The 13,060-nt window shown below is 36.6% G+C and overlaps 2 long non-coding RNA genes across 2 annotated transcripts; both read left to right on the top strand.

Annotated features, from left to right (window-relative positions):
• Positions 1 to 1,478: 1,478 nt before the first annotated feature.
• LOC106893609 lies at positions 1,479 to 8,589 on the top strand. The gene is made up of 3 exons (XR_001413116.1): positions 1,479 to 1,554; positions 2,760 to 2,915; positions 8,451 to 8,589. It is a non-coding gene; the product is annotated as an uncharacterized LOC106893609 (long non-coding RNA).
• Positions 8,590 to 8,679: 90 nt separating this feature from the next.
• Positions 8,680 to 12,927, top strand: LOC106893610. The gene is made up of 3 exons (XR_001413117.1): positions 8,680 to 8,825; positions 9,663 to 9,743; positions 12,819 to 12,927. It is a non-coding gene; the product is annotated as an uncharacterized LOC106893610 (long non-coding RNA).
• The last annotated feature ends 133 nt before the right edge of the window (positions 12,928 to 13,060 follow it).

Raw genomic sequence — 13,060 nt, 5'->3', positions numbered from 1 at the left:
AGTGAACTATCCCTTTGATTTACTCAACAAAATGTGGATGTTGATCTTGAGCGAGAATTTGAAGATTCTGCTGAAATATTGGTTACACAAGCTATCACTGAAATCAACAACATTATTTCCAAGAAAAGTCAAAGTCCCTAGCACTTTATTTGAGAGCCAAAAATGAACAAGAATCATCTGTGCAGATACAGGGAAGGATTTATTATTTAGTTTCAATTTTGTTTTTTGACAAGGCACAGGCCTTCAATTCATTTTTCTTGTGAACATTAAAGAGTAAGATAACCTCCTTCAAAGAGCTTAAATTGAATATATGTAGATTTCTGAAAAGCATAACAATCTCCAAAACATTTACATTCATTATTAATAAAGGAAAGTGCTTCATGCTTTTGTGATGGCAGTAGGGATTTTGAATATGAGATTTTTCTGAGTTTCTGTGCTTATGTTAGACCATAATATGCTTAATAGTTTTGGCTAATTCTTTAATTTGCTTTAAATTAGCTTCTTATATGAGGATATTTTTCCAATCCTTTACTTTTCGTTTATTGTAGTAAATAACAGTGAAAAATTTTACTTTAATCCCTTTGACACAAGATAACTTCATTGACAGATTGTTTTATAACATTAGGAAGTTTAGTAAAGGGATTAAATTATCCCCTCTAGTAATTGCTGAGGATAACAATACTCTTCTGACCCAGCAGTTCCAAAAGCACGTAATTGAGTCTCCTTGGGCACTGCGCAAGTTTTATATGCTGTCTGTTAATGGTATTTTTGGAATAATTACACTACTGGGTGATAATGCTATGCAATTTTACTTGTCTACTAAGAATCTTTAAATCTTCCAAAGCTCTCCTTTCACTTCTAGAAACCCTTTCTCATTATATTATAACAGAAAGAAGGATAGTATAGAAAACTGAGCAAAGCAGCATTTTGCTTTCCTAGTGTTAGAATAATTTGATTTTAGCTACTGAATTATTGCCTGCCTTATTTATGGTACAGGCAAAACCTGTAATACCTATGCGATAAACAAAAAGGCATTTAAAATTTGTAATAGACTTCAGTTGCACCAACCCTAGTGGTAATCATAGTGGATTTAAGTGGGACCAGATAGAGACTGTCCAGAAGGCTCACAACACTTGCTCTCACAGTGTTGTTACACCTTTTGTCTATCCCCGTCATATTTTGTACATTAAATTCAAATGCTTCTTCCCTGGCAACAATCAGCTCACTTGTAGAATGGAACGGTAGAAAATAAGAGGCAAGAATGTTTCTGACCTGATCAAAAATGTGGGCTAATTACTTGTATAAACCAAATATTATATGATTAATTTAAACCTAAATATAAGTTTGGGGTCTTTTGTATCAAGTATGAAATAACTGGATTTAATGAAAGCCAAGTTGCAGAAGAAGTTTAGAGCCCTGAATTTTGACTTGCATAAAACATAATGGTGTTAATGTTAGTGCAAACATCTGTGTTTTACAGGTGAATCATTCAATTTCCTGCTGGAGCTGCAGCCCAGATTGCAGAAGACTTGAGTTCTTACCAGCAGTTGCAGGGTAGAAGCTTATATTTGCATGTAACTGAGTGCTCTGCTTCCATTTCCCTATCTGTTATGTGCTGCTTCCTAAAAATATTTTTTTTAAAAACTTAGGAACATCAGCTTTTTGTTTATCTTTCTCTACCTGCCTTTCTTTCTGTCTTTCTGTCTGTCTCTCATGAATCTCTACCATCTGTCAGTTGGTAAGGAGCACCATAGGGCCGCTCACCTATAAATGATAAAAGCAGAAATACTTTAGTCCTACTTGGTAACTCTTTGAAAAAATAAATTCATAATGACTTTCAAAAGAAAATTTGTTTTCTGCAGGTAAAAGATATAATTTTTCCCCACTATGTAATTTTTCTTTAATCATAAGAGATTAACTTAAGGCTGATGCATGTAACCTAATATCCCTATCAAAATTGCTATTATTCATTACCTTTTTTTCCATGTGATCAAGACTGAGAGGTAATAGAGGCACAGCATGGTAGTGCTAAGCTGGAAAAAGATCTTACACTGAAAGCAGAAATCTACAGGTAGCAGAAGAATGTTGTTGCTATATATATAAATCAGGTTAGAAGAAAGGTGTACTAGAAGAGTTTAAAATTCCCTTGTCTTGCATCAAGCTTAGTATTTGTTATAATCGATCTTTCTTTAATTCACTGCTGCACTCAGATGAAAATGTCGTGTATTTATTTCTATATCTTGATTCTGTTTAGTTTAGTAAGCCAAATAACTGAAATTCCTATGATTAGTTCTGGTAATAATAAATGTTTTGGTCAAACAAAAATATGACATATGTTAGCAGCATCAAAAAATACCAATTGCATATTATATTCTGTTTTTTCAGTTAAAAAGGGACACTTTGTTCATGTCAAGGCATTTACAAGGTGCTGTGTCATTTCCAAATGCTATTGACTGTGTTGCTCATTTCCTCAGTGTTGCGGTACTGCGCCCATGCCATCTTCTTGTCTAGACAGTAGTAGCCTCCTATGACAGATTTTCAAACAGATTTCGTCTGTGCTCCATTAAAAGGACATAAATATTTACCTGTAATGTCAAGTCTAAATTAAGAATACATTTCTCCTTTCATTATGAATTCAGAGTGTAAAAAAGAAAATATGACAGGCTGATATTTCACCTAGAATTTGTATATTTGTAAGGACGCTGCCTTTCCTCAGGGGTCTTGTGCCCTTTCTTTACCCGTTCTTGCCTGTCTTCCAGGACATTGATGTGATAAGCACTGTGCAGATTTTGAAGAAAAACAGCCACTGTGCCCTCAAACACCTGACAAGCTAATTGCAAAGCTGAGAGACACCTGCTAAATCCCTGAAAATGCCAAGCAAACCAGTGAAGAGTAAACCAGCTGCTTTTAAAAAGGTATGATGACATTCAGCACGCTTCCAACTCACGGGCATTACAATTTAGAGGATGGGAGCTGGAGTCTGGGGGAGTCTTTCCAGTCATGTCATCATGGTCTGATGGAACTCTGGTTAGACTCTTCAGCCCTTAACGCCTCTTGCACTAATGCATTCTGTCGATGGCGCAGTAACAAATAAGTCAAAATCTTTAAGGAGTATATTTGAAGAGAAGTGGTGGTAGATGGCACATGAGTAACCTCCTGTTGGGGAGGAGTGGACAAAGCAAGGAGGGAGGGAAGTTCCCTGTTGCTCTTAATGTCAGCTCCTGTTTTTTCTGCTCGTGTTTCTGTTCTAGAGATCAAGTGCTGTGATAATGAACACAGCAGTTTTGCAGGGCTATTGTAAACATCAGTCCACTAAGTTCTCCTGCTTGTGAATGGGAAAAATTATAAATTATAAGAAATGTTCTTTCTCTTAAGTAATACAACTTTGATAAAGGCTGGGGTAATGATCAAATGCTTACAATCCAGTCAAATATTTTTAGTGAATTCTACTCATTCAAACATTTTTAAGGGAGAAAGCATGCCTCTGGACTCCTATGTGAAGTGTTTCTCAAAGCCTGGCATGTCTCAGAGGAGACTTCTACCTTGCTTTTGCACTTATTGCTTTTAAAAACAAAATTTCCTTTGGCTCCGGTGGTATAAAATCAGTCTGTCAGATTTCCTCCATCAAAACTGTTCTAGATTCATATATTCCTCAACAAATTAACACTAACAAAAAGTTTAGGATTCACAGTACTGGGAATGGGAGAGAGAAAAATAGATGACAAAAAAGGCTAAATTTAACAGGCTTTAGCACATAACATTCCTGTTGAGATAAACACAGATTCTAAATTCAAAACAGTAGAATTTGGCCTAGTGAGACAAATTGATTTCTGATTCTTCTCAGAGAGCAGTGAAATGAGAAATCCAATTTATATTTGCTATATGGCTTTTTCATCAATGTTGGGAGCACAAACCGTTTTTAAAAGTGGACTGCAATTGCCCTTGGCTATATACATTAGTCCTCAAAAGGAAAAAAGATCTGTGTCCCACTTCTAAATTGTTAGTTTCTTGTACTGGCAGAAACAGGTTCATAAAAGCATCAGATTAATTATGTTTAATGACTGAAATGAAGAAGCGCTTGTGCTTATTTACCTGCAGTCTATTTAAATAGAAATACGGCTTCGTAAGTTACAGTTAGTTGCAAGGGACAACATCATGTTGATAAAATTGCAGAAATCTTCTCAAACTCTGTAGTTATAGAAATGTGATCGTAACACGGTAATCTTGTGTATTTTTATGTGCTGGTTTTGGTTGTGTTTGGTTTTGTTGTCTGCTTAATTAACTATTTTTTAACTGTGGATCTTTAAAAATAGGTATATAAAAGTATTTTCTAAGTCAGAAATACCGTTATATTGAAGATTAAATTAAAATAAACCTTCTGCTATTTTTATCAATAATTTTTTTATTAATTGCCATGCTGATCTAAGGAGAAGGAAGGTTGTTGTCAAGATTCCTTGAAGCTATTCCAGAAATTTCAGTATATTTGAGAGTCAACGTGTTGAAGAAATAAATGTTATGACAAAATATTTACAACAGAGTCGTCAGCACAGATGATAGAGCCCTGATAACCTTTACTGTTCCCAGTAAATGACCCATACGCAGTAATGCAAATGAGTGTTCATAGAGGCTTTCTAGTGGAAGAGAAAGATGCAAGTTCCCGCTGTTTGTATTTGGAATGGTCTATTAGTAAGCCTGTGTCGATTCAGAAGTTTCAGGCTGATATTGCCACAAGAAAGTCACCAGTAACACACTGTTTGGCTAGCGCTGACTGCTGATGTGGTTTTCCACAGTCAGAACAGCACCTAGGGGCTAAATGGGTTTTTTAAGCTAATATTACTTAAATGACAAATTTCCAGAGTCCCACACACTTTCGGCATCCCCACGCCTCTTAGCCTTTACTTTATTTCCAGCCTCCCACCACCTTTCAGCCTGTGACTGAAAGAGGGTGGGAGGCTGAAAGGTCATGTGAGACCAGAAATAAGCTAGTCTTAAAGTGGGTGGGAGGCTGAAAAGGGGTAGGAGGCCTAGAAACGAAGTAAAGGCAAAAGTGGGTGGTAGATCAAAATGGGTTTGGAGCTTGCTAATTAAGTAGAGGCCAAAAGGTCTTGAGAGGGTGAGAAGAGGGTGGGAGACCAGAAAAAAATGTAGTGGTAGAAAGGTGTGGGAGGCTGGAAGTTTGTGTGAGGCTGGAAATAAAGTCGAGAAGAAAGGGGGTGGTGGGCCAAAATGTTGCTGGAGTCCCAAAAAAAAATATAGGACAGAAGACAGCAGAGGACAAAAGTAAGTCAGAAGCAGAAAAAAAGTAAAGGCTGAAAGTGGGTTGGTGTCCCCAAAAGGGTAGGCTGCTGTAAATAAACTAGAGGCCAAAGGGTGTTGGAGGCTGTAAACAGAGGCTAAAAGGGGTGGAAGGCCCGGTGTTTGCAGAAATTTGTTTCTGCAAAAACTTTCCTCTGGGTAGTCTCCCAGTGTTGGATGGCAGCTTGTCTTCTTAATTCCTTTTCCTGAATAACTGCATGAAACTAATCTACATTAATTCGTCCACTTGCAACTATTGCTCGCCTTATCCTTCACACTCCTACTTTGGAAGTCATGCTGGAGAAGCCTCTGCTTGCAAACTACTAGTATTTTTATGTCCCTAGAGAAAATTAATTCCACTTACTCTTTAGCTTTGTAATGGACCTGTAGCAGTGGTTTTGATTTTTTGAAAAGGTCTTTAATATATATATATTTTACTAGAGTAGAAGTGATCTTGGCCTTCCTCTAAGCCCAGAAGTTGTGGATCTGAGCAGCCATTGTAAAAACCATGCAACTTGAGCGTGCTAGGAATGGCTGGGATCAGGTTAACTTTCTCCCTAACAGCCCATATGGTGCTGTGTTTTGGATTTGTGGCTAAAAGTGTTTATAAAACACCAGTGTTCTGTGTATTGTTGAACACTGCTTGAACAGTGTCCAGGCTTTTCTTGCACCAGCTGGGGTATCACTGTAGAGATTTGCATGCCATATGTAAGAAAAACAAGATAGTAGACATTATATTAAGTTGCCTTTGACAACACTGGGACTTATTGTATGTTGATGGTGTCAATGCCCTGGACAGAGCCTGTGTCAGCAGTAACCACCACTCAGTGTAGTACTTCTGAGTTATTTCATATCTAAGTTTTAGATTATAATGGATAATCTCTCTTCTGAACTGCAGAAGGGGAAAGGACGAGAATGCAGCTTGGGGCAGGTTGAACATGACTGAAAGCACTGTATCATGAAGCAGATGTACAGAAGGGGACGTTGCCCCTCACATACCCTTTAGCATTTAGTAGTGAAGGTTCTTGCACTGTTGATTCCACCCAAAGAATGAATACTGTTACTAACCTACTATCACTGCCGCTTCATATTAAGCGCACTGATCCCCATTTATTGAATGACTAATGTGTTCTTGAGAGTCCAGAGAAAATGGAATGAGTGACAAACAAGAGGGCATCTCGGGTAGGTGGTATGGATCGGAGGCTCCCTTATGTGTGTGAAAAGGATGAGAGCAGAGGCTGTTTAAGGAAAGTGCACAGAGTTGTCATGATACCTTCCTCTCTGAATTGTTAAGACTCAGAGCATCTGTTCTGAAGGAAGGATGCAGATTTTCCAAATTTAGAAGTCCATATAGAGTACATTTTCCTCTCAATGCTTTCCTGTGGCAGTCAATTTAATTCCAGCTGACAGCAGGAAGAAATGATATGTGCTGAATAAACCTTATTATATGAGAAGTTTTCTCTTTTAATCTGCAATGTCTGCATTTCTGGGAAAAAAACAAAAAGCACAAACAGCCAAATTTAAAATAAACCATAAAATTGTAATGTTTTGCAAGAAGTAATGCCATACGAAAACATTCAGAACCTTCCACACTATATAGAAAGGTGCAGAAAATTAGTTTTATTTTAGACAATTAAAGATGGGCTAATCAGTCCATCTCTAGGTTGTTTTCATTTTTAACCTCTTATTTTCTACTATGGAGAGGACACAAACAAAATATTTTCTTTAATGTTTTTAATGGATGCACAGTAAGCCCCTCAGCTCTACCAGAACTGCCACTTCTATTTAAACAAAAGACAGATTTAAGAAAGAAACAAAGGATAACAGTGACAGTTTTAACTCATTTCCAAGTCATCTTGCTTGTCAAATCAAAAGTGGATCAGTGTTTTCATTTTTAAAATGTGTTAAAAATATGGCAGGCTGGAAGTAAAAATAATCCTTATCCTATGCCCAAGGCGTATTAGCCTCTCCCTTCTTAGGCTCAGAAAACCAGGGAACAGAAATGTAACTAGTTGCCTGCTTTAAACACATGAGCTGTCCACTCAGCATCCTCGGGCAAAAGTAGCTGTACATCTTACATAAGCCCATAAACAGGCCAGGGAGCCATCAAGCTGAAGAGTGGCTAGATAGACACTCTTAAGAACCTGAGAAGTCTTTAAAAGATTTTTCTGTGGCAGCTGTGAACAGCAAGCATGTTCATGGAGACTTTCAAGCAATTTGTAAAGAGAAGAAAGGATCGAGTTAACGATACATGTTATCGCTCAGCTATTTTGACTGGGACGGTCCCTGAAGTAATAGCCAGGCCTGTGCAAAGCAACCATGAAATACAAAAGTGAGTAGAGTGCTGAAGCATTTTCTTTGATCTTCTAGAAGCACATATTTCATGTTTTCTTATATCGAAAGGTCTCTTTCTATGGCAGTTATTTCAGTTGGTTATTCAAGAGGCTTGAGTACTGAGGAGCACAGGGGCATACTGAAAACTGGCTATGTTTTTAGATAGGAACTTGAGAAGTATAAACAACTTTTCAAATAATGTCCATTGTTATTAAACTTACAGCCAAAGGCTGTGCTGATTATTGTCATAATAAATGTACAAAAGCTAATGTCAGAGGTAGAGTTCAGATCAAGGACGAGCACCTTGTTATTGCATGTTTTAACTGGAATAGGCGACCAATGAAGGGAAGAAAGGACTTGCTGGCATAACCATTTTTCTCTTTAATATACGTTTGCTTGGCATGTGATGCTAACACATTATTCTATAAAAATCTCACATGGGACTGACTGGCTCTAAGCCAGCTTGGATTCACAGTACGTCTTTACATGCTTACCTGTTCTTTGAACTTAAAGGTTCTCCTCTTCTGCTGAAGTTGTCATACATCCAGTAAAATCTTATTGCATCTAGAGAAAAGAGTGCAGTGCCTTTTTTTATTTCAAAGGTATTCTTCATTACAAACATGGCTGCCAAACAGAGTGGAATATATTGGCTCGAAGGTAAACATTTAACTCCATTTTATCTCACTTAGACTTTTCTCATTAAGATTCAATATTGATCTTAGCAAAAGTCACCAACTGCTTGTGTTTTGTAGTTTACAGAATTGTAGGGAATAAAGATGGATGGGACTTATTTTTGTCTTTTCTTTTCCACCATTTTGAAGGTATCAAGATTCAACTTGCTGCTGTAAGTCTGTTGTCCCTGAGTTCTGAGAAAACACACCTGCTTCAACTGGAATATTTTTCATGAAAAGTCAATAAAAACCATGCAGTAGAAGCACCAAGAACAGAACCAATTAATACATAACTGTAAGTATTGGAAGTACCTTTGGAGATATGAAATGATAGTAATTTTGTTTGGTAGTGTGGCTTTCTCTTTACTGCTAGGTTACCTTGAGTGATGTTTTAGAGCCTCCTAACTTGAAGTCTTTCTACACTCAAAAGCCATTAACCTGAGTACTTCAGTGACATTTTTCATTTGGATTGGCTGCTACAGGGAAGGCTGAATCTTGAATCAGCACCAACTGTCACCCATTTCCGTGAGTAGCCAAAGGCAGACACTAGTTGAATGCCTTTAATCCTCTACTCTCTCCTCCCCACAAATGACCAGCCATTTCTCTAATGATTAAAGGGGAAAGAGTATATATCAATTTTACTAGAATATAAAGAGAGATGTAGCACTTGAATTGTCATGAGAGTTGTAAATAATTCCCATACTAATGCTGACCTTTATGTCACCTTACTGTATGGCTTTTTACTGAAGTTAACCTTACTGAAGAGAAATACCCTGAGTATCTGGCTTTGGTTAACTGTGTAGTGAAAGGCAATGATATGAAATTACCTCGTTCCAAGGCCAGGCACTGAAAGAAAATCTACTGTACTACACATTTTTAAGTATTCATTTAGGAAAAGTGGTATCCTCAGACCTTAAAACAGATATTCAGCTTTCAGAAAATTGTGTTTAAAACCCTATCTAATGGCAAAGCTTGCAATAAAAGGAAAGATGTGTTAGATTAGACCTTTGCTGATGCAATACCATATTTTGTTAGCTATTGTTTCCTTAAATTCAGCCAAAAGCTGTTGATCTATATTAATTAGCTGTAACTACATCCTTAATACTCCATACCATATACACATTTTTATGCAGCTCAAAGATCTGTAATAGTTTTCAGGCCTGCAGTGCAGTTCTGTAGTAGGTTTCTTTATGAATTTTCTTTCATTTGTGAAAATGAAACCCAGTAAAAGCATGACTAAAAATAACTAGTTTTTCCCATCTAGGTCTTAGTATGTGGATTCTATTTTATAGCAGTTTTCTAATGCTACAGTTTAAACATTCATTTTCTTTTTTCTACTATTCTCTCTCTCAAATAAACAAGTGGAATAGAAATGAGCCTAAACCAACCACACAGTAAATTAAAGCCAACAATAATGGAAACTGAAGCTGAAGCACATTCCAGGTATTTCTCCTCATTGATTTACAGCTCATCACTCAGCTCTGTCTACCTGAAAGGAGGTTGTAGAGAGGTGGGGGTCGATCTCTCCTCCCAAGTCACAGGCGACAGGACTAGAGGAAATGGTCTGAAGTTACACCAGGGGAGGTTCAGGCTGGATATTAGGAAAAATTTTTTCACCAAAAGGGTTATCAGACATTGGAATGGGCTGCCCAGGGAGGTGGTTGAGGCACCATCCCTGGAAGTGTTCAAAAGACGAGTTGATGTGGTGCTGGGAGATATGGTTTAGTGATGGTGTTGCTTTTTGTTGTTGTGTGGGTCTGCTTCTAAGCCTTAATGTACAAGTCACTATCAGAGCAATGTGTGATTAATTTTGGAGTGAACAGTTTCCGTTGCAATATTCAATAGAAACAGCTCCTAGGAACCTATGACTTTTTCCATACATGCAGCATATTCGGAGACTGTATTGGGACAATACCTTAATGCCCTTTTGCAGACAGTGTAAAAATAGCTTTAATTACTCTATTGAACATCTAGATGCTGTGACAAGGGTTCTTATAGATATATAGAGAGACAGCATATAACTTTAGATTGTGAAGGAAATATTCTAGTGAAAGGAAATATCTGTCCCTACCCAACTCACAAAGACTACGAAGAAAAATCAAGATATGAAAAACAAAGAAAAAATTATCAGATGTAAACACTAGTTGCTTTCCTTATCCTTTGAAGAAAGAAAAAAAAATTATATCCTTCAAGCTAAGTTCAACAGAAACAAGGTACAGAGTGTGTATAAGTGATAATCATCCTCTCTGTTCCCTGTTGTTTCTTGTTGCTTTGGACCGAGCACTTTCACTTTGGCTTCCATTCTTTAGGACCTCTGCTCTATTTTAGGATCCTAGAGGCCTCCAGTAATGTGTTTGCAAAGCTAGAAACAAAACAGAGACACCAGAGGGGAGTAAGGATTTTGACTAGAGTTTTATTTAGAAAGACAATATGGATTGTATTAAGGTAAGGGAAGGGCCATATAATTAGAAAGATGCTGCTTGCCTGGGACCTCAGCAAACTTCAGCAATTGCAGTGATGGTGGTCTGACCTTAGAGGGGAACTAAAGAAATATCTTATTTGTTTTATGATTGAATGCCCAGCACCTTCTTCTCATTAACAGTAATTGTGTTTCTCAATTATGCTTATATACTTTTCTTGGGTTTGCAATATCTCATTAGTTGACTTTTGTTTGCTTTAATTATTAAGAAGTAGCTTTGAAATGGAATGTCCTCTTTGCAAATGTGACCTTACATGGGTATGAGCTAGAAACTACTGCTATCTGAACTGTCATTTACCACCACAACAGGAACTCTGCCTGCTGGGTTCTGTAATTCAGGAAGCAGAAACTTTCCAGACACAAAATTTGAGTTGAGCAATGGCTCATTCAGGTTCCCAGCTATATAATTTGCAACATATAAGTGCATATTTCTGTGTAAAAAGAAAAAAACAGAAGGAAAAATGGATAAAATTAAATGGAGTAGAAATGAAACATTTCAATAAATGTTTTTCTTTTTATATTACCAGATTTTATTTGCTTATGGCTGTTCAATAGTGGATAAAAAACATACCCAAATAACAACAGACTGTAAAAAATTGCGAAGTCTTAGTGTTTTGTTAACTGCTTTATAGTTGCAGTATATTTGTGTAGAGGTCAACTTTATTCAAACCAGAAGTACTAAATTTCATGGCTATGTAAGCAGAAAAAAGTACTTCTTAATAGATAAAAATAAATTTTGCTCCTAACATACACAATATCTTTAACTTACTCTAAGTTCCAAAACTCAGTGATTATAAGAAGATTGCAATAGTTTCAAACAGGGCTTCAGTGAACCCATATAATTCACAGTGAGGAGAGTTCTGACAAGCCAGCAGTAAATTCCTTTGATTTAGAATAATTTTTTGTTGTTTGGGGTTTTTTTGGCTTTTAAGGAGTAAAAGAAATTGATCTCTTCAATTATCATCCATGTAAAATTGTTACACAGGTTCTGAGTTTATTATCATAGCACTGAAATAAGTGGGACTGTAAAGCTAAGCAAAGACACAGCTCATGTTTTCATGGTTTCTTGAGTCAGGTCTCCGCTATGAATGGAACAATTCTTCTAAAACAAAACCTTTCTCACTGAGATCAGATAAAAATTATTATAAGACTTGCATTAATAACTTTTTGCACCATGCCACAAACAGATGAAACATACAGGCCTTCAGATCAACACTGTAGCCAAACACCATGATTCATGGTAGAAGACCAGATAACCCACAAAATCTATCCTAAAAATAAAATAAAAGAAATAACTGCATCTTTTCTGTTTGCATGTTACAAGAGACCTTTAAAAAACATTTTAACTAAGTATAATTAAAATATTCTTAGTGACAGTTCATTAAAACTAATTTTGTCTAGTAACATAAAATATTGTGAAACTATTAATGCAGATATTAGTGGCAAATTTAAAGGAAAATCAGATAAAATATGCATCACACTTACAGATAAATAATCTTTCAGAACTCTTATTCCAGGATATTATCACATCTGCAGCTTAAATTAATTTCTGTTGCTACAGAAACATATTTTTGTGTGGCACTGCGTGAATCATAAAGCTGTGTGTTTTACATGTGTATTAAGCTGTGAATCTCATTGACATTGACTTCACTCAAATATTGCCACAAGAGATAATAGTACAAGTCCTGTGAGTTTCCTTATACATAATGCAATTTGCTTAATATACACAGATTAAGGACCTGATCATCCAGGTATTTTAATGCAAGAGTAGTCTCATTTGAAGCAAGCAGGACAATCTAAATTGTTTAAATAAAGCAAAGTACTTAATAGCTGAAATTGTGACCTAAAATAGGAATCTGGAGATAGATCTGAAACTGCAGACTTAAACCTCTGTTATACCACCAGAATTTGCCTTAATTTGGAATTAACATTGCTATTTGAATCTCACAATTTCTATCTGCCTTTTTTTTTTTTTTTTGGATAGTTGGTACTGGTGTTGCTATGCATATTTTAAAATGCAAATCAAAATCAAATTTTAGGTAGAGGAAATGCCAGCTCAGCACCTGTCTCCTAGTGCCAACTGCACAGAGCCCTGGGGAAAGGGCAAAGCGAAGACCCACTGGTCATGCAGAGGAATTAGAGCTGCAGAACATATGGTTTCTGTTTATATTACTTTCCTACAAAATTGCAGATTACTTTCAGAGGGTAAGTGATGCAAATATTACAAATTTTTGTCCCTCAGAGTCCCTAGAATGGACAAGTTATAAAATGAAAACTTCCT

The sequence above is a fragment of the Calidris pugnax genome, unplaced genomic scaffold (genome assembly GCF_001431845.1).
Source record: "Calidris pugnax isolate Ruff unplaced genomic scaffold, ASM143184v1 scaffold197, whole genome shotgun sequence".
In the NCBI taxonomy this organism is placed as follows: Eukaryota; Metazoa; Chordata; class Aves; order Charadriiformes; family Scolopacidae; genus Calidris; species Calidris pugnax.
This window is presented reverse-complemented; position numbering and strand designations above follow the sequence as displayed.